The sequence below is a fragment of the Balaenoptera physalus genome (assembly GCF_965194825.1).
Source record: "Balaenoptera physalus genome assembly, contig: SUPER_2_unloc_15, whole genome shotgun sequence".
Classification (NCBI taxonomy): Eukaryota; Metazoa; Chordata; class Mammalia; order Artiodactyla; family Balaenopteridae; genus Balaenoptera; species Balaenoptera physalus.
The window spans coordinates 266895-293482 of record NW_028126559.1 but is presented as its reverse complement, the minus strand read 5'-3'; the positions used below and the strand labels follow the sequence as shown (position 1 = coordinate 293482).

The 26588-nt window shown below is 42.9% G+C and overlaps 3 pseudogenes across 3 annotated transcripts; all 3 read right to left on the bottom strand.

Annotated features, from left to right (window-relative positions):
- Positions 1 to 843: 843 nt before the first annotated feature.
- On the bottom strand, positions 844 to 2262 carry LOC309656569 (E3 ubiquitin-protein ligase makorin-1 pseudogene; annotated as a pseudogene). Its single transcript has one exon. The product of its transcript is annotated as an E3 ubiquitin-protein ligase makorin-1 pseudogene (transcript).
- A 4921-nt stretch (positions 2263 to 7183) lies between these two features.
- Positions 7184 to 8602, bottom strand: LOC309656570 (E3 ubiquitin-protein ligase makorin-1 pseudogene; annotated as a pseudogene). The gene has a single exon. The product of its transcript is annotated as an E3 ubiquitin-protein ligase makorin-1 pseudogene (transcript).
- Positions 8603 to 13521: 4919 nt separating this feature from the next.
- Positions 13522 to 14940, bottom strand: LOC309656571 (E3 ubiquitin-protein ligase makorin-1 pseudogene; annotated as a pseudogene). The gene has a single exon. The product of its transcript is annotated as an E3 ubiquitin-protein ligase makorin-1 pseudogene (transcript).
- Between the last annotated feature and the right edge of the window lie 11648 nt (positions 14941 to 26588).

Here is a 26588-nt window from a genome sequence, read left to right as displayed (position 1 = left end):
TCCTTTAAGATCTATCTGCCACACGAGGCTAAAACCAGTAAACTTGAGTTTTTCCACTAAGGCTACAGACACTGCATCTATGCAGGGATGAGAAGCTTGTTGCACACTCACACGTACCAAGTCTATCAGCCCTTGGGAGTCAACTTCCAACTCTGCATTTATTTTATTCCGCTATATCTTTATATGTGTTCTTTCACAATTTTCCTATCAGGCTAAACACAGTAAAAATCTCAACACAGTCGCACCTGGTTCTGGTTACCCAGCAGTAGTACTTGTGTGCAATTAAACAAGAGACGAAAACCACAGAACGAGTGCACAGGGTGGGGATTCCAGGGCAGGGAACAGATATAAAAACACAGATGTGCAGAATTCACCAGAAACCTCAAGCATCCGCCTAAGTCTATAGCAGAAGGCTACATGCCACAGTTCAGATCCTTCACCTATCACCCCAATTCTTGGACCCAAAAGCAGGGCCAATGCTGTTACTTTTGAACCTGGGGTCCTCTAAAATGAGTACTGGAAATCCGGAAATGCTACCCTTGAACTGTGTGAATCTGGCTGAAAATAGATGACGCAGCAAACCTACACTCTGTCTGACCGTTAAATTCATGTTACAAGAAAACTAACTTTAAGATTCATTGTGGAACTTTTTTAAACAGAGAAAACAACATACTCCTTGGGGAAAGGTGAGGGATTGAGAAGACAGGCCCTGGGTAAAAATTATTACGACAGCACCTGGACTTGAGAGGCCTGCCTAGAAAAGATCCACGGGCACTGCTGCCACCAGCGGGGAGGGCTGCCGTCTGAGGCTCAGCAGACCAGTTCACACGCCCAGCAAAGCTGCTATAGATCCAAGTCATAAAAATCTTCCAGCTCATCGTGAAACAAGTCCCACTCGTCTTCAGAGTCTGTCAGGTCGTCGTCCCCACCTGCAGCCAAAAGCACAAGCAACATCTCGCCCAGCTCAAAGGTGACAACCTCTTCTTCGTCGTTGTCAAAGGGGTTGCCGTTCTCTCTTTCCTCAATGAGCTCCCAGAAGTGGTTCCTTCGTTGGGCCCACTATGTGCTTGATGTTCCCACTTTCTGTCTCTGTGGCTCCTCTCTACGGCATCAGGGTACGCATGCTTGTAAACGCAGTTCCCTCCAAATGGGCAGCTCCCACGTCCTTCTTCAAAATACCTGCACGCCTTGTTGCTCATTGCCTCCTTGTATTTCTGAATGAGTTTCTGCTTCTTTTCTTTCTCCTCCACCCAGTCCTCACTTGGAATGACAATGTTAGATGTGATCCGGCATTCTGGGCAGTACTTTATGATCTTGCTCTCAAATTGCTTAGCACTCCTCCACTTGCGAATACACTTGAGACAGTAGGTGTGGTTGCAGTTGGAGAGGATTCCGAAGCGGCGCTCGCGGGGGTTGGCTTTCTCATAGACCACCTCCATGCAGATCCCACACACCATGTCCTTGCTGTGCTGCACAGCAAACGAGAGCTCCATGTCCTTCTCATGGGCCTCGATGCAAGATTTTATATGTTGTAATCTTTGGGCAGCATCCACTGGATGGAAGACCTGCAGCCCACACATATCACACGCGTCTCCATGGAGATACACACAGTTCTCCCCATATCGGCACTCTCCCACTGCAGCATAGGGGCAGATCTGCTTCTTTGTTTCCACTGCAATTTGCTCCTTCTCTGATTCTTCCTTGGTCACTGAGCCCTGCAGGGGTGCTTCAGTGGAGGAAGGGGCAGTACGGCCACAGTAGGGCTGCCCAGGAACAAACTCAATGGCGTTCACCCAGTCTTCTGAACGCGCTCCTACAGTTGAAAAGTTTGAATTTCTTGACTCAGCTTCGCCCATATGCATTTCACCAATCTGTCCAACTACTGATGAGAGACTTGAGGAAGCAGCAAGGGGTGACTTTGCAGTTAGATCTGTAGCAGTTGCAATGGCTTGCTGTGTTCATATTTGCAGCGGTCTCCGTACCCTCGCTGAAAATACTTGTACACTACACCATATGGACTGTCAGAGAGGTCACGTGAGTATCGACAGTTATCTCCTTCCTTACAAACCCCATGCATGAAATACCTGCAGGTGACCTGTTTGGTCCCGCCGCCGCCGCTGCCGTCGCTGTCAAATCCCGTGCCCCCAGGGACGGGGAGGTGACTGTGGGGATAGGGGTGGGGGAGGCCGCTGCCACCGCCGCCCCTGCCGCTCCTGCTCCTGATGTTGTGGCTGTTGTTCCCGGAGCTGCAGCCTCCGCCATTACTGTTTATCCCACACAGCAGTGGCGCCGGAACTTCCGGGATCACATAATTCCGGTCCGGCTGAGGGGGGAGAAGGCGGCGAGGCGAGGGGTGGGAAGGGGAGGGACACTGAGGCGCCCACTCACTCCCCTCTGGCCCGCGTCGCGTCTCTGAGCACTCTCGCCGCTCGAACTGCGGGCCGGAGCCCAAGCACCCCCTTCTCATTACTTCTTGTTCGTATTTTTAAGTAAATTTTTATTTTTTATCACAGCAAATTTGATTACAATATTTTGTTTGCTCTAGGTGTGCAAGATGTGGTTCTTTCACACATATACATATATCTATTCTTCTTCGTATCCTTTTCCCATGTAGGCTATGACACAATGTTGAGTAGTCTTCTCTTGGTATTCTGTAGGTCTTTGGTGATTCTGTATTTCACATGTGTTTGTATATCTCTGTTAACCCCAATACCGTAATGTATCCAATCCTCACACACCTTTCCATTTGGTGAACCATAAGTTTGTTTAATGAATCTGTGATTGCCTTTCTCTGTGGAAATATCTTCATTGGTATCAATTTTTTGGTAACACCTACAAGTGATAGGATAGGATATGTGTCTTTCGCTTTCTCACTTACTACAAGTTGCGTGATTACTTCTAGACTCATCTATGGTGCTGCAAATGGCCTTGTTTCATTTTTTCGCTAGCTAATATTCCATCTCTACATGTAGCAGTTCTTCTTTGTCCCCCCATCTGTTGGTGGACTTTTTGGTTACTTCCATATCTTGGCTATTGTAATACTGTGCAGTGCAGTTTTGCCTGCCTGTGTCTTTCCAGTTCTGTCTTCAGAGGGTATAGGTCCAGGAAGGGGCCTGCTGGATCATATGGTAGCTCAATATTTCCCTTTTAAAGGCACCTCCATTCTGTTCTCATTACTGGCTCTTTCCAAGTTACGTCCCTCTTAAAGTTGAGCGTATGCATTTCTCCACAACACCTTCAGCATTTATTGTTTATAGTTTTCTTGCTGATGGTTATTCTGACTGGTTTGAGATAATACCTCTTTGTGGTTGAATTTGCATGTGTCTCATAATCCGTTGAAATTGAGCTTTAAGGCACGTGCTTTTATTTTTCAATCTGTGATTACAGCTTAGTTCTTCAAAGTGTTTTCTTAAAGTATGTGTCACATTTTGAAATGCTTTGGCCATTTACCTCCCTCTAAACATTTTGAGGGCATGTTTCATTTACAGCCCTGCCGTACTTGTTCATATGAAGTGAGCATTAGCACAGGTTTCAAAGCTGCTTTTGCAGGTAACGGCCAGAGGACGGCAGCCTCTCTACGTCCCCCACTCTGGTAACTAGGGAAACAGCCCTCCCGGCCAGTGGTGTTCCTCGGTTATAAATTAGAGTGGAATGTGCCCGGATAAACCCACAAAAGCGGATGTCTCCTTACTTTTGTTTGTTTTTTAAATTTAATTTATAGTTTTTATTGGAGTAATATTCCATTGTGTACATAGACCACTTCTTCTTGGTGCATTCCTGTATTGATGGATATTTTCGTTGCTTCCAAGTGTTGGCTATGGTAAATATTGCTGGAGTGCAGGATTGCCAGCCTGTGACTTTTTGATTCTCATTTCTCAGGGGTTACGCCCAGCACTGGGTGTGAATGATTCACCTGTAGCTCACTGTTCAAACACACCTCCATTGTGTTTTCATTAGTGGCTCTTACCACGTCCCCCATAGAAGAGAGGGTAAGCATCTCTCCACAATCACTTCAGCATTTATTGTTTGCAGCATTTTTGCTAATGGCCATTCTGACTGCTGTGAGCTGATCGGTTTTTGTAATTTGGGTTTGCATGTCTTTAAAAATTCCTAAAATTCATCATTTTTCCTCGCCTTTTTGTTTTCTGTGAAAAAAATGTGAGTACAATATACCTCTTGAAATTGTCATCTTGAAAGGTTGCCCTCTTTTGAAACATTGGTCGATTTTCGACCCCAGGAATTTTTGGAGGGCAGGAGTCATTTAAATAAATGCAAGTTTGGTGAATATTTAGTGACCTTTAGCAATGTGTTTAAGCGGCTGTTGTGGGAAATGGCCACAAGGAGGCCTCATTTCTCCGTTCCCAAATCTGGGTACTAAGGCAGCAGAGCCTTTCAGGAAGTCGTGTTCCTAGGTTTTAAATTAGAATGGAATGTGCTAGGAGAACCCCCATAAGTTTAGGTCTCCTTATTTCTTCTTGGTTTTTTTTTTTTTACTTTTTTTAATCGGGGTAAAGATTAGACTATTGTTTGTCCTAGGTGTACAGAATCTGGTTCATTTGTACATTGTATATGTCTATTCTTGTACAGATCCTCTTCCCATGTAAAATACTACAGAGTGTTCTGTAGACCTCCCTTGCTATATGGTCGGTCTTTTTGATAAATGTATATAATATGTATTTGTATACGTATAGTAACACTAATCTTAATTTATCCATTCCCCCCACCTTTCCTTTTACATGAGCATAGTTTGTTTTCTAATTCTGTGAGCGTCTTTCTCTGTGGAAATATGTTCATTTGTGTCAGTTTTTAGCTAACCCCTGTAAGTGATATCATAGGATATAGGTCTTTTGCTTTCCGACTTACATCATGTTTGGTGATTATCCCCAGGTTCACCTGTGGTGCCTCAAAGAGCAGTGTTTCATTGTTTTCCATGGCTAATATTCCATTGTGTACATGGACCACTTCTTCTTTACCCATTCACCTGTTGAAGAACATTTTGGTTGCTTCACTGTCTTGGCTATTGTGAATAAGGCTGCAGTGCAGCTTTTGCAGCCTATGTCTTCTCGATTCTGGTCTTCTCAGGTGAGAGGCCCAGTGGCGTGCCTGCTGGATTAAATGGTACCTCAATTTTTACTTTTTAATGCAGCTCCTTTCTGTTCTCATTGTTGGCTCTTACGACTTTACGTCTCACCAGCAGGTAGAGGGTACACAGTTCTCTAAAGCCCCTTTAGCATTTATTGTTTGTAGACTTTTTGCTGATGGTCAGTCGACTGGTGTGCGTTGAAACCTTTTTGTAGATTAGATTGCATGAGTCTAATATTTCCTGAGGTTGAGCTTTTATCCATTTTCCTGTTTTTTTTAAAGAGAGTGAGTAAAACTTCACTCTTCATACTATCTTCTTGAAAAATTGGCCTGTTTTGAATTGTTTTGTCCATTCCTTACCTCAGCACAATTTTTGAGGGCAGCTGTCCTTTATGGCCCCGAGTCCTTCTGAATGTTAATGACCATTAGCTGTGGGTGTAAAGCCGCTCTTGTGGGAAACGGCCACAAGGCGGCAGCATTTCTCCTTTTCAAATCTGGTTACTAATGCAACAGAGCCTTAATTGAAGTGGTGTTCTAGGTTGTAAACTAGAATGGAATGTGCCAGGAAAAAGCCCTTTAAGTTTATGTCTCATTACTTCTTTTTTTTGGGGGGAGGGAGGTTTAAAATTGTTTTATTTGGGAAAAGTGCGTCTTACAAAAGGGCTGCTGAAAAAGACAGAGACCCCTGCAAGAATTACTTGTTTTTGCTTAACGTGAAAGTATGAGTGGTATCCAAGGGATCAAAGCAGTAGATGGACAAATCAGGTTTATCTCCAAGTTACTTTCAGGAAATAGAGCAACAAAACGCAAATTTATATTTTCTGATCAAGGAATTCTTCTAACAATTTAACTTTAGCTTATCTCGTGGATTACCACCCCTCCGTCCCCTTTTAGTGGAAAAACATGACTTACTACTGCAAACCAATTACTCCACTACAGGAAACACCTTAGAACATAGTTTTGAATCACACCTGTCTAGCTGCAAAGCTCAGGGATGGCATGAGGCAAATACCCACACAAAGGGAGCCAACAACCCGACAACAAAACCCCTCAAATGAGGACAAAGGCTTGTCAAAAAGTGCCTGGACTAGAAAGTCTAGGAGATCATAAAACATTAAATACAACTGTGTAACTGAGACCCAATGTGTGTTAATACATGAGATAACCAGATAGTTGAACCTCTATGGCTAAGCCCATTTCCCTATTTATATAGACAGAGCTAGCCCTGCTCTATTAACAGCTACCAATATACTGCTTTGTCCTTTAAGATCTATTTGCCACACGAGGCTGAAACCAGTAAACTTGAGTTTTTCCTCTAAGGCTACAGACACTGCATCTATGCAGGGATGAGATGCTTGTTGCACACTCACACGTACCAAGTCTATCAGCCCTTGGGAGTCAACTTCCAACTCTGCATTTATTTTATTCCGCTATATCTTTATATGTGTTCTTTCACAATTTTCCTATCAGGCTAAACACAGTAAAAATCTCAACACAGTCGCACCTGGTTCTGGTTACCCAGCAGTAGTATTGTGTGCAATTAAACAAGAGACGAAAACCACAGAACGAGTGCACAGGGTGGGGATTCCAGGGCAGGGAACAGATATAAAAACACAGATGTGCAGAATTCACCAGAAACCTCAAGCATCCGCCGAAGTCTATAGCAGAAGGCTACATGCCACAGTTCAGATCCTTCACCTATCACCCCAATTCTTGGACCCAAAAGCAGGGCCAATGCTGTTACTTTTGAACCTGGGGTCCTCAAAAATGAGTACTGGAAATCCGGAAATGCTACCCTTGAACTGTGTGAATCTGGCTGAAAACAGATGACGCAGCAAACCTACACTCTGTCTGACCGTTAAATTCATGTTACAAGAAAACTAACTTTAAGATTCATTGTGGAACTTTTTTAAACAGAGAAAACAACATACTCCTTGGGGAAAGGTGAGGGATTGAGAAGACAGGCCCTGGGTAAAAATTATTACGACAGCACCTGGACTTGAGAGGCCTGCCTAGAAGAGAACCACGGGCACTGCTGCCACCAGCGGGGAGGGCTGCCGTCTGAGGCTCAGCAGACCAGTTCACACGCCCAGCAAAGCTGCTATAGATCCAAGTCATAAAAATCTTCCAGCTCATCGTGAAACAAGTCCCACTCGTCTTCAGAGTCTGTCAGGTCGTCGTCCCCACCTGCAGCCAAAAGCACAAGCAACATCTCGCCCAGCTCAAAGGTGACAACCTCTTCTTCGTCGTTGTCAAAGGGGTTGCCGTTCTCTCTTTCCTCAATGAGCTCCCAGAAGTGGTTCCTTCGTTGGGCCCGCTATGTGCTTGATGTTCCCACTTTCTGTCTCTGTGGCTCCTCTCTACGGCATCAGGGTACGCATGCTTGTAAACGCAGTTCCCTCCAAATGGGCAGCTCCCACGTCCTTCTTCAAAATACCTGCACGCCTTGTTGCTCATTGCCTCCTTGTATTTCTGAATGAGTTTCTGCTTCTTTTCTTTCTCCTCCACCCAGTCCTCACTTGGAATGGCAATGTTAGATGTGATCCGGCATTCTGGGCAGTACTTTATGATCTTGCTCTCAAATTGCTTAGCACTCCTCCACTTGCGAATACACTTGAGACAGTAGGTGTGGTTGCAGTTGGAGAGGATTCCGAAGCGGCGCTCGCGGGGGTTGGCTTTCTCATAGACCACCTCCATGCAGATCCCACACACCATGTCCTTGCTGTGCTGCACAGCAAACGAGAGCTCCATGTCCTTCTCATGGGCCTCGATGCAAGATTTTATATGTTGTGATCTTTGGGCAGCATCCACTGGATGGAAGACCTGCAGCCCACACATATCACACGCGTCTCCATGGAGATACACACAGTTCTCCCCATATCGGCACTCTCCCACTGCAGCATAGGGGCAGATCTGCTTCTTTGTTTCCACTGCAATTTGCTCCTTCTCTGATTCTTCCTTGGTCACTGAGCCCTGCAGGGGTGCTTCAGTGGAGGAAGGGGCAGTACGGCCACAGTAGGGCTGCCCAGGAACAACCTCAATGGTGTTCACCCAGTCTTCTGAACGCGCTCCTACAGTTGAAAAGTTTGAATTTCTTGACTCAGCTTCGCCCATATGCATTTCACCAATCTGTCCAACTACTGATGAGAGACTTGAGGAAGCAGCAAGGGGTGACTTTGCAGTTAGATCTGTAGCAGTTGCAATGGCTTGCTGTGTTCATATTTGCAGCGGTCTCCGTACCCTCGCTGAAAATACTTGTACACTACACCATATGGACTGTCAGAGAGGTCACGTGAGTATCGACAGTTATCTCCTTCCTTACAAACCCCATGCATGAAATACCTGCAGGTGACCTGTTTGGTCCCGCCGCCACCGCTGCCGTCGCTGTCACATCCCGTGTCCCCAGGGACGGGGAGGTGACTGTGGGGATAGGGGTGGGGGAGGCCGCTGCCACCGCCGCCCCTGCCGCTCCTGCTCCTGATGTTGTGGCTGTTGTTCCCGGAGCTGCAGCCTCCGCCATTACTGTTTATCCCACACAGCAGTGGCGCCGGAACTTCCGGGATCACATAATTCCGGTCCGGCTGAGGGGGGAGAAGGCGGCGAGGCGAGGGGTGGGAAGGGGAGGGACACTGAGGCGCCCGCTCACTCCCCTCTGGCCCGCGTCGCGTCTCTGAGCACTCTCGCCGCTCGAACTGCGGGCCGGAGCCCGAGCACCCCCTTCTCATTACTTCTTGTTCGTATTTTTAAGTAAATTTTTATTTTTTATCACAGCAAATTTGATTACAATATTTTGTTTGCTCTAGGTGTGCAAGATGTGGTTCTTTCACACATATACATATATCTATTCTTCTTCGTATCCTTTTCCCATGTAGGCTATGACACAATGTTGAGTAGTCTTCTCTTGGTATTCTGTAGGTCTTTGGTGATTCTGTATTTCACATGTGTTTGTATATCTCTGTTAACCCCAATACCGTAATGTATCCAATCCTCACACACCTTTCCATTTGGTGAACCATAAGTTTGTTTAATGAATCTGTGATTGCCTTTCTCTGTGGAAATATCTTCATTGGTATCAATTTTTTGGTAACACCTACAAGTGATAGGATAGGATATGTGTCTTTCGCTTTCTCACTTACTACAAGTTGCGTGATTACTTCTAGACTCATCTATGGTGCTGCAAATGGCCTTGTTTCATTTTTTCGCTAGCTAATATTCCATCTCTACATGTAGCAGTTCTTCTTTGTCCCCCCATCTGTTGGTGGACTTTTTGGTTACTTCCATATCTTGGCTATTGTAATACTGTGCAGTGCAGTTTTGCCTGCCTGTGTCTTTCCAGTTCTGTCTTCAGACGGTATAGGTCCAGGAAGGGGCCTGCTGGATCATATGGTAGCTCAATATTTCCCTTTTAAAGACACCTCCATTCAGTTCTCATTAGTGGCTCTTTCCAAGTTACGTCCCTCTTAAAGTTGAGCGTATGCATTTCTCCACAACACCTTCAGCATTTATTGTTTATAGTTTTCTTGCTGATGGTTATTCTGACTGGTTTGAGATAATACCTCTTTGTGGTTGAATTTGCATGTGTCTCATAATCCGTTGAAATTGAGCTTTAAGGCACGTGCTTTTATTTTTCAATCTGTGATTACAGCTTAGTTCTTCAAAGTGTTTTCTTAAAGTATGTGTCACATTTTGAAATGCTTTGGCCATTTACCTCCCTCTAAACATTTTGAGGGCAGGTATCATTTACAGCCCTGCCGTACTTGTTCATATGAAGTGAGCATTAGCACAGGTTTCAAAGCTGCTTTTGCAGGTAACGGCCAGAGGACGGCAGCCTCTCTACGTCCCCCACTCTGGTAACTAGGGAAACAGCCCTCCCGGCCAGTGGTGTTCCTCGGTTATAAATTAGAGTGGAATGTGCCCGGATAAACCCACAAAAGCGGATGTCTCCTTACTTTTGTTTGTTTTTTAAATTTAATTTATAGTTTTTATTGGAGTAATATTCCATTGTGTACATAGACCACTTCTTCTTGGTGCATTCCTGTATTGATGGATATTTACGTTGCTTCCAAGTGTTGGCTATGGTAAATATTGCTGGAGTACAGGATTGCCAGCCTGTGACTTTTTGATTCTCATTTCTCAGGGGTTATGCCCAGCACTGGGTGTGAATGATTGACCTGTAGCTCACTGTTCAAACACACCTCCATTGTGTTTTCATTAGTGGCTCTTACCACGTCCCCCATAGAAGAGAGGGTAAGCATCTCTCCACAATCACTTCAGCATTTATTGTTTGCAGCATTTTTGCTAATGGCCATTCTGACTGCTGTGAGCTGATCGGTTTTTGTAATTTGGGTTTGCATGTCTTTAAAAATTCCTAAAATTCATCATTTTTCCTCGCCTTTTTGTTTTCTGTTAAAAAAATGTGAGTACAATATACCTCTTGAAATTGTCATCTTGAAAGGTTGCCCTCTTTTGAAACATTGGTCGATTTTCGACCCCAGGAATTTTTGGAGGGCAGGAGTCATTTAAATAAATGCAAGTTTGGTGAATATTTAGTGACCTTTAGCAATGTGTTTAAGCGGCTGTTGTGGGAAATGGCCACAAGGAGGCCTCATTTCTCCGTTCCCAAATCTGGGTACTAAGGCAGCAGAGCCTTCCAGGAAGTCGTGTTCCTAGGTTTTAAATTAGAATGGAATGTGCCAGGAGAAACCCCCATAAGTTTAGGTCTCCTTATTTCTTCTTGGTTTTTTTTTTTACTTTTATTAATCGGGGTAAAGATTAGACTATTGTTTGTCCTAGGTGTACAGAATCTGGTTCATTTGTACATTGTATATGTCTATTCTTGTACAGATCCTCTTCCCATGTAAAATACTACAGAGTGTTCTGTAGACCTCCCTTGCTATATGGTCGGTCTTTTTGATAAATGTATATAATATGTATTTGTATACGTATAGTAACACTAATCTTAATTTATCCATTCCCCCCACCTTTCCTTTTACATGAGCATAGTTTGTTTTCTAATTCTGTGAGCGTCTTTCTCTGTGGAAATATGTTCATTTGTGTCAGTTTTTAGCTAACCCCTGTAAGTGATATCATAGGATATAGGTCTTTTGCTTTCCGACTTACATCATGTTTGGTGATTATCCCCAGGTTCACCTGTGGTGCCTCAAAGAGCAGTGTTTCATTGTTTTCCATGGCTAATATTCCATTGTGTACATGGACCACTTCTTCTTTATCCATTCACCTGTTGAAGAACATTTTGGTTGCTTCACTGTCTTGGCTATTGTGAATAAGGCTGCAGTGCAGCTTTTGCAGCCTATGTCTTCTCGATTCTGGTCTTCTCAGGTGAGAGGCCCAGTGGCGTGCCTGCTGGATTAAATGGTACCTCAATTTTTACTTTTTAATGCAGCTCCTTTCTGTTCTCATTGTTGGCTCTTACGAATTTACGTCTCACCAGCAGGTAGAGGGTACACAGTTCTCTAAAGCCCCTTTAGCATTTATTGTTTGTAGACTTTTTGCTGATGGTCAGTCGACTGGTGTGCGTTGAAACCTTTTTGTAGATTAGATTGCATGAGTCTAATACTTCCTGAGGTTGAGCTTTTATCCATTTTCCTGTTTTTTTTAAAGAGAGTGAGTAAAACTTCACTCTTCATACTATCTTCTTGAAAAATTGGCCTGTTTTGAATTGTTTTGTCCATTCCTTACCTCAGCACAATTTTGAGGGCAGGTGTCCTTTATGGCCACGAGTCCTTCTGAATGTTAATGACCATTAGCTGTGGGTGTAAAGTCGCTCTTGTGGGAAACGGCCACAAGGCGGCAGCATTTCTCCTTTTCAAATCTGGTTACTAATGCAACAGAGCCTTAATTGAAGTGGTGTTCTAGGTTTTAAACTAGAATGGAATGTGCCAGGAAAAGCTCTTTAAGTTTATGTCTCATTACTTCTTTTTTGGGGGGGGAGGGAGGTTTAAAATTGTTTTATTTGGGAAAAGTGCATCTTACAAAAGGGCTGCTGAAAAAGACAGAGACCCCTGCAAGAATTACTTGTTTTTGCTTAACGTGAAAGTATGAGTGGTATCCAAGGGATCAAAGCAGTAGATGGACAAATCAGGTTTATCTCCAAGTTACTTTCAGGAAATAGAGCAACAAAACGCAAATTTATATTTTCTGATCAAGGAATTCTTCTAACAATTTAACTTTAGCTTATCTCGTGGATTACCACCCCTCCGTCCCCTTTTAGTGGAAAAACATGACTTACTACTGCAAACCAATTACTCCACTACAGGAAACACCTTAGAACATAGTTTTGAATCACACCTGTCTAGCTGCAAAGCTCAGGGATGGCATGAGGCAAATACCCACACAAACGGACCCAACAACCCGACAACAAAACCCCTCAAATGAGGACAAAGGCTTGTCAAAAAGTGCCTGGACTAGAAAGTCTAGGAGATCATAAAACATTAAATACAACTGTGTAACTGAGACCCAATGTGTGTTAATACATGAGATAACCAGATAGTTGAACCTCTATGGCTAAGCCCATTTCCCTATTTATATAGACAGAGCTAGCCCTGCTCTATTAACAGCTACCAATATACTGCTTTGTCCTTTAAGATCTATCTGCCACACGAGGCTAAAACCAGTAAACTTGAGTTTTTCCACTAAGGCTACAGACACTGCATCTATGCAGGGATGAGAAGCTTGTTGCACACTCACACGTACCAAGTCTATCAGCCCTTGGGAGTCAACTTCCAACTCTGCATTTATTTTATTCCGCTATATCTTTATATGTGTTCTTTCACAATTTTCCTATCAGGCTAAACACAGTAAAAATCTCAACACAGTCGCACCTGGTTCTGGTTACCCAGCAGTAGTACTTGTGTGCAATTAAACAAGAGACGAAAACCACAGAACGAGTGCACAGGGTGGGGATTCCAGGGCAGGGAACAGATATAAAAACACAGATGTGCAGAATTCACCAGAAACCTCAAGCATCCGCCTAAGTCTATAGCAGAAGGCTACATGCCACAGTTCAGATCCTTCACCTATCACCCCAATTCTTGGACCCAAAAGCAGGGCCAATGCTGTTACTTTTGAACCTGGGGTCCTCTAAAATGAGTACTGGAAATCCGGAAATGCTACCCTTGAACTGTGTGAATCTGGCTGAAAATAGATGACGCAGCAAACCTACACTCTGTCTGACCGTTAAATTCATGTTACAAGAAAACTAACTTTAAGATTCATTGTGGAACTTTTTTAAACAGAGAAAACAACATACTCCTTGGGGAAAGGTGAGGGATTGAGAAGACAGGCCCTGGGTAAAAATTATTACGACAGCACCTGGACTTGAGAGGCCTGCCTAGAAAAGATCCACGGGCACTGCTGCCACCAGCGGGGAGGGCTGCCGTCTGAGGCTCAGCAGACCAGTTCACACGCCCAGCAAAGCTGCTATAGATCCAAGTCATAAAAATCTTCCAGCTCATCGTGAAACAAGTCCCACTCGTCTTCAGAGTCTGTCAGGTCGTCGTCCCCACCTGCAGCCAAAAGCACAAGCAACATCTCGCCCAGCTCAAAGGTGACAACCTCTTCTTCGTCGTTGTCAAAGGGGTTGCCGTTCTCTCTTTCCTCAATGAGCTCCCAGAAGTGGTTCCTTCGTTGGGCCCACTATGTGCTTGATGTTCCCACTTTCTGTCTCTGTGGCTCCTCTCTACGGCATCAGGGTACGCATGCTTGTAAACGCAGTTCCCTCCAAATGGGCAGCTCCCACGTCCTTCTTCAAAATACCTGCACGCCTTGTTGCTCATTGCCTCCTTGTATTTCTGAATGAGTTTCTGCTTCTTTTCTTTCTCCTCCACCCAGTCCTCACTTGGAATGACAATGTTAGATGTGATCCGGCATTCTGGGCAGTACTTTATGATCTTGCTCTCAAATTGCTTAGCACTCCTCCACTTGCGAATACACTTGAGACAGTAGGTGTGGTTGCAGTTGGAGAGGATTCCGAAGCGGCGCTCGCGGGGGTTGGCTTTCTCATAGACCACCTCCATGCAGATCCCACACACCATGTCCTTGCTGTGCTGCACAGCAAACGAGAGCTCCATGTCCTTCTCATGGGCCTCGATGCAAGATTTTATATGTTGTGATCTTTGGGCAACATCCACTGGATGGAAGACCTGCAGCCCACACATATCACACGCGTCTCCATGGAGATACACACAGTTCTCCCCATATCGGCACTCTCCCACTGCAGCATAGGGGCAGATCTGCTTCTTTGTTTCCACTGCAATTTGCTCCTTCTCTGATTCTTCCTTGGTCACTGAGCCCTGCAGGGGTGCTTCAGTGGAGGAAGGGGCAGTACGGCCACAGTAGGGCTGCCCAGGAACAAACTCAATGGCGTTCACCCAGTCTTCTGAACGCGCTCCTACAGTTGAAAAGTTTGAATTTCTTGACTCAGCTTCGCCCATATGCATTTCACCAATCTGTCCAACTACTGATGAGAGACTTGAGGAAGCAGCAAGGGGTGACTTTGCAGTTAGATCTGTAGCAGTTGCAATGGCTTGCTGTGTTCATATTTGCAGCGGTCTCCGTACCCTCGCTGAAAATACTTGTACACTACACCATATGGACTGTCAGAGAGGTCACGTGAGTATCGACAGTTATCTCCTTCCTTACAAACCCCATGCATGAAATACCTGCAGGTGACCTGTTTGGTCCCGCCGCCGCCGCTGCCGTCGCTGTCAAATCCCGTGCCCCCAGGGACGGGGAGGTGACTGTGGGGATAGGGGTGGGGGAGGCCGCTGCCACCGCCGCCCCTGCCGCTCCTGCTCCTGATGTTGTGGCTGTTGTTCCCGGAGCTGCAGCCTCCGCCATTACTGTTTATCCCACACAGCAGTGGCGCCGGAACTTCCGGGATCACATAATTCCGGTCCGGCTGAGGGGGGAGAAGGCGGCGAGGCGAGGGGTGGGAAGGGGAGGGACACTGAGGCGCCCACTCACTCCCCTCTGGCCCGCGTCGCGTCTCTGAGCACTCTCGCCGCTCGAACTGCGGGCCGGAGCCCAAGCACCCCCTTCTCATTACTTCTTGTTCGTATTTTTAAGTAAATTTTTATTTTTTATCACAGCAAATTTGATTACAATATTTTGTTTGCTCTAGGTGTGCAAGATGTGGTTCTTTCACACATATACATATATCTATTCTTCTTCGTATCCTTTTCCCATGTAGGCTATGACACAATGTTGAGTAGTCTTCTCTTGGTATTCTGTAGGTCTTTGGTGATTCTGTATTTCACATGTGTTTGTATATCTCTGTTAACCCCAATACCGTAATGTATCCAATCCTCACACACCTTTCCATTTGGTGAACCATAAGTTTGTTTAATGAATCTGTGATTGCCTTTCTCTGTGGAAATATCTTCATTGGTATCAATTTTTTGGTAACACCTACAAGTGATAGGATAGGATATGTGTCTTTCGCTTTCTCACTTACTACAAGTTGCGTGATTACTTCTAGACTCATCTATGGTGCTGCAAATGGCCTTGTTTCATTTTTTCACTAGCTAATATTCCATCTCTACATGTAGCAGTTCTTCTTTGTCCCCCCATCTGTTGGTGGACTTTTTGGTTACTTCCATATCTTGGCTATTGTAATACTGTGCAGTGCAGTTTTGCCTGCCTGTGTCTTTCCAGTTCTGTCTTCAGAGGGTATAGGTCCAGGAAGGGTCCTGCTGGATCATATGGTAGCTCAATATTTCCCTTTTAAAGGCACCTCCATTCAGTTCTCATTAGTGGCTCTTTCCAAGTTACGTCCCTCTTAAAGTTGAGCGTATGCATTTCTCCACAACACCTTCAGCATTTATTGTTTATAGTTTTCTTGCTGATGGTTATTCTGACTGGTTTGAGATAATACCTCTTTGTGGTTGAATTTGCATGTGTCTCATAATCCGTTGAAATTGAGCTTTAAGGCACGTGCTTTTATTTTTCAATCTGTGATTACAGCTTAGTTCTTCAAAGTGTTTTCTTAAAGTATGTGTCACATTTTGAAATGCTTTGGCCATTTACCTCCCTCTAAACATTTTGAGGGCATGTTTCATTTACAGCCCTGCCGTACTTGTTCATATGAAGTGAGCATTAGCACAGGTTTCAAAGCTGCTTTTGCAGGTAACGGCCAGAGGACGGCAGCCTCTCTACGTCCCCCACTCTGGTAACTAGGGAAACAGCCCTCCTGGCCAGTGGTGTTCCTCGGTTATAAATTAGAGTGGAATGTGCCCGGATAAACCCACAAAAGCGGATGTCTCCTTACTTTTGTTTGTTTTTTAAATTTAATTTATAGTTTTTATTAGAGTAATATTCCATTGTGTACATAGACCACTTCTTCTTGGTACATTCCTGTATTGATGGATATTTTCGTTGCTTCCAAGTGTTGGCTATGGTAAATATTGCTGGAGTGCAGGATTGCCAGCCTGTGACTTTTTGATTCTCATTTCTCAGGGGTTACGCCCAGCACTGGGTGTGAATGATTGACCTGTAGCTCACTGTTCAAAGCACCTCCATTGTGTTTTCATTAGTGGCTCTTACCACGTCCCCCATAGAAGAGAGGGTAAGCATCTCTCCACAATCACTTCAGCATTTATTGTTTGCAGCATTTTTGCTAATGGCCATTCTGACTGCTGTGAGCTGATCGGTTTTTGTAATTTGGGTTTGCATGTCTTTAAAAATTCCTAAAATTCATCATTTTTCCTCTCCTTTTTGTTTTCTGTTAAAAAATTGTGAGTACAATATACCTCTTGAAATTGTCATCTTGAAAGTTTGACCTCTGTTGAAACGTTGGTCAATTTTCGACCCCAGGAATTTTTGGAGGGCAGGAGTCATATAAATAAATGCAAGTTTGGTGAATATTTAGTGACCTTTAGCAATGTGTTTAAAGCTGCTGTTGTGGAAAATGGCCACAAGGAGTCCTCATTTCTCCGTTCCCAAATCTGGGTACTAAGGCAGCAGAGATTCCAGGAAGTTGTGTTCCTAGGTTTTAAATTAGAATGGAATGTGCCAGGAGAAACCCCCATAAGTTTATGTCTCCTTACTTCTTCTTGGTTTTTTTTTACTTTTTTTAATCGGGGTAAAGATTAGACTATTGTTTGTCCTAGGGGAACAGAATCTGCTTCATTTGTACATTATATATGTCTATTCTTGTACAGATCCTCTTCCCATGTAAAATACTACAGAGTGTTCTGTAGACCTCCCTTGCTATATGGTCGGTCTTTTTGATAAATGTATATAATATTTATTTGTATACGTATAGTAACACTAATCTTAATTTATCCATTCCCCCCACCTTTCCTTTTACATGAGCATAGTTTGTTTTCTAATTCTGTGAGCGTCTTTCTCTGTGGAAATATGTTCATTTGTGTCAGTTATTAGCTAACCCCTGTAAGTGATATCATAGGATATAGGTCGTTTGCTTTCCGACTTACATCATGTTTGGTGATTATCCCCAGGTTCACCTGTGGTGCCTCAAAGAGCAGTGTTTCATTGTTTTCCATGGCTAATATTCCATTGTGTACATGGACCACTTCTTCTTTATCCATTCACCTGTTGAAGAACATTTTGGTTGCTTCACTGTCTTGGCTATTGTTAATAAGGCTGCAGTGCAGCTTTTGCAGCCTATGTCTTCTCGATTCTGGTCTTCTCAGGTGAGAGGCCCAGTGGCGTGTCTGCTGGATTAAATGGTACCTCAATTTTTACTTTTTAATGCAGCTCCTTTCTGTTCTCATTGTTGGCTCTTACGACTTTACGTCTCACCAGCAGGTAGAGGGTAAACAGTTTTCTAAAGCCCCTTCAGCATTTATTGTTTGTAGACTTTTTGCTGATGGTCAGTCGACTGGTGTGCGTTGAAACCTTTTTGTAGATTAGATTGCATGAGTCTAATACTTCCTGAGGTTGAGTTTTTATCCATTTTCCTTTTTTTTTTAAAGAGAGTGAGTAAAACTTCACTCTTCATACTATCTTCTTGAAAAATTGGCCTGTTTTGATTTGTTTTGTCATTCCTTACCTCAGCACAATTTTTGAGGGCAGGTGTCCTTTACGGCCCCAAGTCCTTTTGAATGTTGATGACCATTAGCTGTGGGTGTAAAGCCGCTCTTGCGGGAAAAGGCCACTAGGCGGCAGCATTTCTCCTTTACCAAATCTGGTTACTAATACCACAGAGCCTTAATGGAAGTGGTGTTCTAGGTTGTAAACTAGAATGGAATGTGCCAGGAAAAAGCCCTTTAAGTTTATGTCTCATTACTTCCATTTTTGGGGGGGAAGGAGGTTTAAAATTGTTTAATTTGGGAAAACTGCATCTTACAAAAGGGCTGCTGAAAAAGACACAGACCCCTGCAAGAATTACTTGTTTTTGCTTAACGTGAAAATATGAGTGGTAACCAAGAAATCAAAGCAGTAGATGGACAAATCAGGGGAATCTCCAAGTTACTTTTAGGAAATAGAGCAACAAAACGCAAATTTATATTTTCTGATCAAGGAATTCTTCTAACAAATTAACTTTAGCTTATCTCGTGGATTACCACACCAACGTCCCCTTTTAGAGGAAAAACATGACTTACTACTGCATATCTCCTTGAAAAATTTGCCTGTTTTGAATATTTTAATCCATTCCCCACCTCAGCACAATTTTGAGGGCAGGTGTCTTTACAGCCCTGAGTCCTTGTGAATGGTAAGTGACCATTAGCTGTGGGTTCAAAGCCGCTCTTGTGGGAAACGGCCACAAGGCGGCAACATTTCTCCTTTACCAAATCTGGTCACTAGGGCAACAGAGCCTTAATGGAAGTCGTGTTCTAGGTTGTAAATTACAATGGAATGTGCCAGGAAAAAGCCTTTTAAAGTTATGTCTCATTACTTCTTGTTCGTATTTTTAATTTAATTTTTAGTTTCTAATCACAGCAAATTTGATTACAACATTTAGTTTGTTCTAGGTGTGCGAGATGTGGTTCTTTCATACATATACATATATCTATTCTTCTTCGGATCCTTTTCCCATGTAGGTTATGACACAATGTTGAGTAGCCTTCTCTTGGTATTGCGTAAGTCTCTGGTGATTATATATTTCACATGTGTTTTTATATGTCTGTTAACCCCAATATAGTAATGTGTCCAATCCTCACACCTTTCCATTTGGTGAACCATACGTTTATGTACTGAATCTGTGATTGCCTTTCTCCGTGGATATAGCTTCGTTGGTATCAATTCGTAGGTAACACCTGTAACTGATATGGTAAGATATGTGTCTTTTGCTTTGTCACTTACTAAAAGTTGCGTGATTACTTCTAGACTCATCTATGGTGCTGCAAATGGCATTGTTTCATTTTATCGCTAGCTCATAATCCATCTGTCTGTATATGTAGCAGTTCTTCTTTGTCCACCCATCTGTCGGTGGACTTTTTGGTGACTTCCATATCTTGGCTATTGTAATACTGTGCAATGCAGATTTGCCTGCCTCTTTCTTTCCAATTCTGTCTTCTTAGGTTATAGGTCCAGGAATAAGCCTCTGGATCATACGGTAGCTCAATGTTTACCTTTTAAAGGCACCTCCGCTCTGCTCTCATGAGTGGCTCTTTCCAGGTTACATCCCACTTAAAGTTGAGGGTTTGCATTTCTCCACAGCACCTTCAGCATTTATTCTTTGTAGTTTTTTACTGATGGTTATTCTGACTGGTGTGAGCTGATACGTCTTTGTGGTTGAATTGGCATGTGTCTCATGATCCATTAAAACTGAGCTTTAAGGCAGGTCCTTTTCATTTTTCAGGCTGTGAGTACAGCTTAGTTCTTCAAAGTGTTTTCTTAAAGTATGTGTCATATTTTTAAACTTTTTGGCCATTACCTCCCTCAAGACATTTTGCGGTGACCATTAGCACAGGCTTCAACCTGCGTTTGCAGGTAACGGCCAGAGGGTGGCAGTCTTTCTACGTTCCCCACGCTGGTACTAGGGAAACAGACCTCCCGGCCAGTGGTGTTCCTCGGTTATAAATTAGAGTGGAATGTGCCTGAATAAACCCACAAATGCTGATGTCTCCTTACTTATGTTTGTCTTTTAAATTTAACTTATATTTATTATTGGAGCAATATTACATTGTGTACCTGGAACAGTTTTTCTTGGTGCATTCCTCTGTTGATGGACATTTTCATTGCTTCCAAATGTTGGCTATGGTAAATATGGCTGGAGTGCAGGATTGCCAGCCTGTGACGTTTTGATTCTCATTTTCTCAGGAGATAGGCCCAGCAGTGGGTATGACTGATTGACGGGGAGCTCAATGTTTACCTTCTCAAGGCACTTCCATTGTGTTTTCATTAGTGGCTCTTACCACGTCCCCCTTAGAGTCGAGTGTACGCATTCCTCCACAGTCCCTTCAGCATTTATTTTTTGAAACATTTTTGCTGATGGCCATTCTGACTGCTGTGAGCTGATTGATAGGTTTTTGTAACTTGGGTTTGCATGTCTTTAAAAATTCCTAAAATACATCATTTTCCCACAACTTTTTCTTTTCTCTTTAAAGAAAAAGCTGTGAGTACAATATAGCTCTTGAAATTGTCTTCTCGGAAAGTTGCCCTCTTTTGAAATTTTTGCTCCATTGTTGATCCCAGGATTTATTTGGAGGGCAGGTGTCATTTACAGAATTGCAAGTTGGTGAATATTTAGTGACCTTTAGCAGTGGGTTTAAAGCTGCTGTTGTGGGAAATGGCCACAAGGAGGCAGCATTTCTCCATTCCCAAATCTGGGTACTAGGGCAGCAGAGCCTTTCTGGAAGTCGTGTTCCTAGGTTGTAAATTAGAATGGAATGTGCCAGGAGAAACCCCCATAAGTTTAGGTCTCATTACTTCTTGTTTTTGTAAATTTTTTTAATCAGGGTAAAGACTAGAATATTGTTTGTCCTAGGGGTACACAATCTGGTGCATTTGTACATTATATATGTCTACTCTACAGATCCTCTTCCCATGTAAAATATTACAGAGTGTTCTGTAGACCTCCCTTGCTATATGGTCGGTCTTTTTGAAATAGGTATATAATATGTATTTGGATATGTACAGTAACACTAATCTCATTTATCCATTTCCCCCACCTTTGCTTTTAGATGAGCATAGTTGGTTTTCTAAGTCTGTGAGTGTCTTTCTCTGTGGAAATATGTTCATTTGTGTCAGTTATTAGATAACGCCTCTAAGGGATATCATAGGATATAGGTCTTTTGCTTTCCGACTTACCTCATGTTTTGTGATTATCTCCAGGCTCATCTCTGGTGCCTCAAAGAGCAGTGTTTCATTGTTTTCCATGGCTAATATTCCATTGTGTACATGGACTCCTTCTTCTTTATCCATTCACCTGTTGATGGACATTTTGGTTGCTTTCCATCTTGGCTATTTTGAATAAGGCTGCAGTGCAGCATTTGCGGCCTGTGCCTTTTCGATTCTGGTCTTCTCAGGTGAGAGGCCCAGGGGTGTGCCTGCTGGATTGACTGGTACCTCAGTTTTTACTTTTAAACGCAGTTCCTTTCTGTACTCATTATTGGCTGTGAACCACTTTACATCTCACCAGCACCTAGAGGTTGCACAGTTCTCTACAACCCCATCAGCATTTATTGTTGGTAGACTTTTTGCTGACGGTCAGTCGACAGGTGTGAGTTGACACCTTTTGGTTGATTAGATTGCATGAGTCTAATAATTCCTGAGGTTGAGCTTTTATCCATTTTCCTGTTTTTTTTGTTTAAAGAGAGTGAGGAATACTTACCTCTTCATACTATCTTCTTGAAACATTTGCCTGTTTTGAATTTTTTTGTCCATTCCCTAACCTGAGCACAATGTTTGACGGCAGGTATCCTTTACATCCCTGCGTCCTTGTGAATTTTAAGTGACCATTAGCTGTGGGTTTAAAGCTGCTCTTGCAGGAAACGGCCACAAGGGGGCAGCATTTCTCCTTTACCAAATCTGGTCACTAGGGCAACAGAGCCTTAATGGAAGTCGTGTTCTAGGTTATCAATTACAATGGAATGTGCCAGGAAAAAGCCCTTTAAGTATATGTGTCATTACTTCTTGTTTGTATCTTTAACAAAATATGTATTCTTTATCACAGCAAATTCGATTACAATGGTTTGTTTGTTCTAGGTGTGCAAGATGTGGTTCCTTCACACATATACATATATCTATTCTTCTTTGGAATCTTTTCCCATGTAGGTTATGACACAATGTTGAGTAGTCTTCTCTTGGTATTTCTGTAGGTCTTTGATGATTATATATTTCACGTGTGTTTGTATATCTCTGTTCACCTCAATATGGTGATGTATCCAATCCTCACACCTTTCCATTTGGTGAACCATAAGTTTTTGTAGTGAATCTGTGATTGCCTTTCTCTGTGGAAATATCTTCGTTTGTATCAATTTTTAGGTAACACCTATATGTGATATGATAGGAGATGTGTCTTTCGCTTTCTCACTTACTCCAAGTTGCGTGATTACTTCTAGAGTCATCTATGGTGCTGCAAACGGCATTGTTTCATTCTTTCGCTAGCTCATATTCCATCTGTACATGGAGCAGTTCTTCTTTGTCCACCCATCTGTCGGTGGACTTTTTGGTTACTTCCGTATCTTGGCTATTGTAATACTATGCAATGCGGATTTGCCTGCCTGTGTCTTTCCAATTCTGTCTTCTTAGGTTATAGGGCCAGGTATAGGTCTACTGGATCATATGGTAGCTCAGCGTTAATCTTTTAAAGGCACCTCCATTCTGTTCTCTTTAGTGGCTCTTTCCAGGTTATGTCCCACTTAAAGTTGAGGGTAAGCATTTCGCCACAGCACCTTTAGCATTTATTCTTTGTAGTTTTTTGCTGATGGTTATTCTGACTGGTGTGAGCTGATACCTCTTTGTGGTTGAATTTGCATGTGTCTCATAATCCGTTGAAATTGAGCTTTAAGGCATGTCCTTTTTATTTTTCCAGCTGTGATTACGGCTTAGTTCTTCAAAGTGTTTTCTTAAAGTATGTGTCCCATTTTGAAATATTTTAACCATTGCCTTCCTCAAGACATTTTGAGGGCAGGTTTCATTTACAGCCCTGCAGTACTTGTTCATATGAAGTGACCATTAGCCCAGGCTTTAAAGCTGCTTTTGCAGGTAACGGCCAGAGGGTGGCAGCCTTTCTACGTTCCCCACGCTGGTACTTGGGAAACAGACCTACCCGCCAGTGGTGTTCTTCGGTTATAAATTAGAGTGGAATGTGCTCGGAGAAACCCACAAATGCTGATGTCTCCTTACATTTGTTTGTTTTTTAAATTTAATTGAAATTTTTTACTGGAGTAATATTCCATTGTATACAAGGACCACTTCTTCTTGGTGCATTCCTCTGCTGATGGACATTTTTGTTGCTTCCAAGTGTTGACTATGGTAAATATTGCTGGCGTACAGGTTTGCCAGCCTGTGACTTTTTGATTCTCATTTTCTCAGGTGATAGGCCCAGCAGATGGTATGCTTGATTCACTGGTAGCTCAATGTTTCCCTTTTCAAAGCACCTCCATTGTGCTTTCATTAGTGGCTCTTCCCACGTCCCCCTTACAGCTGAGGGTACACATTTCTCCACAATCCCTTCAGCATTTATTGTTTGCAGCATTTTTGCTGATGGACATTCTGCCTGGTGTGAGCTGATAGGTTTTTGTAAATTGGGTTTGCATGTCTTTAAACATTCCTAAAATTTATCATTTTTCCAGGCGTTTTTCTATTCTGGTATAAAAACAAAGTGTGAGTACAATATACCTCTTGAAATTATCTTGTTGAAAGATTGCCCTCTTTTTAATATTCTGGTGGATTTTGGTCCCCAGGGTACTTTTTTGAAGGCAGGTGTCATTTACAGGCCTGCAATGTGTGTCAATATTTAGTAACCATTAGCACTGGGTTTAAGCTGCCGTTGTACGAAACGGCCACAAGGCGGGAGCATTTCTCCATTACCAAATCTGGTTACTAGGGCAGCAGAGCCGTCCTGGAAGTGGTTTTCCTAGCTTGTAAATTTGAATGGAATGTGCCAGGAAAACCCCCCATAAGTTTATGTCTCATTACTTCTAGTTCATTGTTTTAATTTTTTAAATTGGGGTAATGTTTAGAATGTTGTTTGTCCAAGGTGTACACACTCTGGTTCATCTACACACTATATATATATCTGTATATGTCGAGATCCTCTTCGCATGTAAATTATTACAGAGTGTTCCGTAGACCTCCCTTGCTATATGGTGGGTCTTTTGGATATATGTATATAATATGTATTTGTATACATATGGTAACGCTAATCTTCATTTATCCAATCCCCCCACCTTTCCTTTTAGATAAGCATAGTTTTGTTTCTAAGTCTGTGAGTGCCTTTCTCTGTGGAAATATGTTCATTTCTGTCAGTTATTAGATAACGCCTATAAGTGATATCATAGACTATAGGTCTCTTGCTTTCCGACTTACCTTATGTTTTGTGATTATCTCCAGCCTCATTCGTGGTGCCTCAAAGAGCAGTGTTTCACTGTTTTCCACGGCTAATATTCCATTGTGTACATGGACCACTTCTTCTTTATCCATTCACCTGTGGATGGACATTTTGGTTGCTTCACTGTCTTGTCTATTGTGAATAAGGCTGCAGTGCAGCTTTTGCAGCCCGGGTCTTCTCGATTCTGGGCTTCTCAGGTGAGAGGCCCACTGGTGCACCTGCTGGATTGAATGGTACCTCAATTTTTACTTTCAAACGCAGCTCCTTTCTGTTCTCATTATTGGCTGTTAACCATTTTACATCTCACCAGCAGCTAGAGGGTACACAGTTCTCTAAAACCCCTTCAGCATTTATTGTTTGTAGACGTTTTGCTGATGGTCAGTCGAGTGGTGTGAGTTGAAACCTTTTGTAGATTAGATTGCATGAGTCTAATACTTCCTGAGGTGGAGCTTTTATCCATTTTCCTTTTTTCAAAAAGACGGTGAGTAAAATTTACCTCTTCATACTATCTCCTTGAAAAATTTGCCTGTTTTGAATTTTTTAATCCATTCCCCACCTCAGCACAATTTTGAGGGCAGGTGTCTTTACAGCCCTGAGTCCTTGTGAATGTTAAGTGACCATTAGCTGTGGGTTCAAAGCCGCTCTTGCGGGAAACGGCCACAAGGCGGCAGCATTTCTCCTTTACCAAATCTGGTCACTAGGGCAACAGAGCCTTAATGGAAGTCGTGCTCTAGGTTGTAAATTACAATGGAATGTGCCAGGAAAAAGCCTTTTAAAGTTATGTCTCATTACTTCTTGCTCGTAGTTTTAATTTAATTTTTAGTTTCTAATCACAGCAAATTTGATTACAACGTTTTGTTTGTCCTAGGTGTGCAAGATGTGGTTCTTTCATACATATACATATATCTATTCTTCTTCGGATCCTTTTCCCATGTAGGTTATGACACAATGTTGAGTAGCCTTCTCTTGGTATTGCGTACGTCTCTGGTGATTATATATTTCACATGTGTTTTTATATGTCTGTTAACCCCAATATAGTAATGTGTCCAATCCTCACACCTTTCCATTTGGTGAACCATACGTTTATGTACTGAATCTGTGATTGCCTTTCTCCGTGGATATAGCTTCGTTGGTATCAATTCGTAGGTAACACCTGTAACTGATATGGTAAGATATGTGTCTTTTGCTTTGTCACTTACTAAAAGTTGCGTGATTACTTCTAGACTCATCTATGGTGCTGCAAATGGCATTGTTTCATTTTATCGCTAGCTCATAATCCATCTGTCTGTATATGTAGCAGTTCTTCTTTGTCCACCCATCTGTCGGTGGACTTTTTGGTGACTTCCATATCTTGGCTATTGTAATACTGTGCAATGCAGATTTGCCTGCCTCTTTCTTTCCAATTCTGTCTTCTTAGGTTATAGGTCCAGGAATAAGCCTCTGGATCATACGGTAGCTCAATGTTTACCTTTTAAAGGCACCTCCGCTCTGCTCTCATGAGTGGCTCTTTCCAGGTTACATCCCACTTAAAGTTGAGGGTTTGCATTTCTCCACAGCACCTTCAGCATTTATTCTTTGTAGTTTTTTACTGATGGTTATTCTGACTGGTGTGAGCTGATACGTCTTTGTGGTTGAATTGGCATGTGTCTCATGATCCATTAAAACTGAGCTTTAAGGCAGGTCCTTTTCATTTTTCAGGCTGTGAGTACAGCTTAGTTCTTCAAAGTGTTTTCTTAAAGTATGTGTCATATTTTTAAACTTTTTGGCCATTACCTCCCTCAAGACATTTTGCGGTGACCATTAGCACAGGCTTCAACCTGCGTTTGCAGGTAACGGCCAGAGGGTGGCAGTCTTTCTACGTTCCCCACGCTGGTACTAGGGAAACAGACCTCCCGGCCAGTGGTGTTCCTCGGTTATAAATTAGAGTGGAATGTGCCTGAATAAACCCACAAATGCTGATGTCTCCTTACTTATGTTTGTCTTTTAAATTTAACTTATATTTATTATTGGAGCAATATTACAT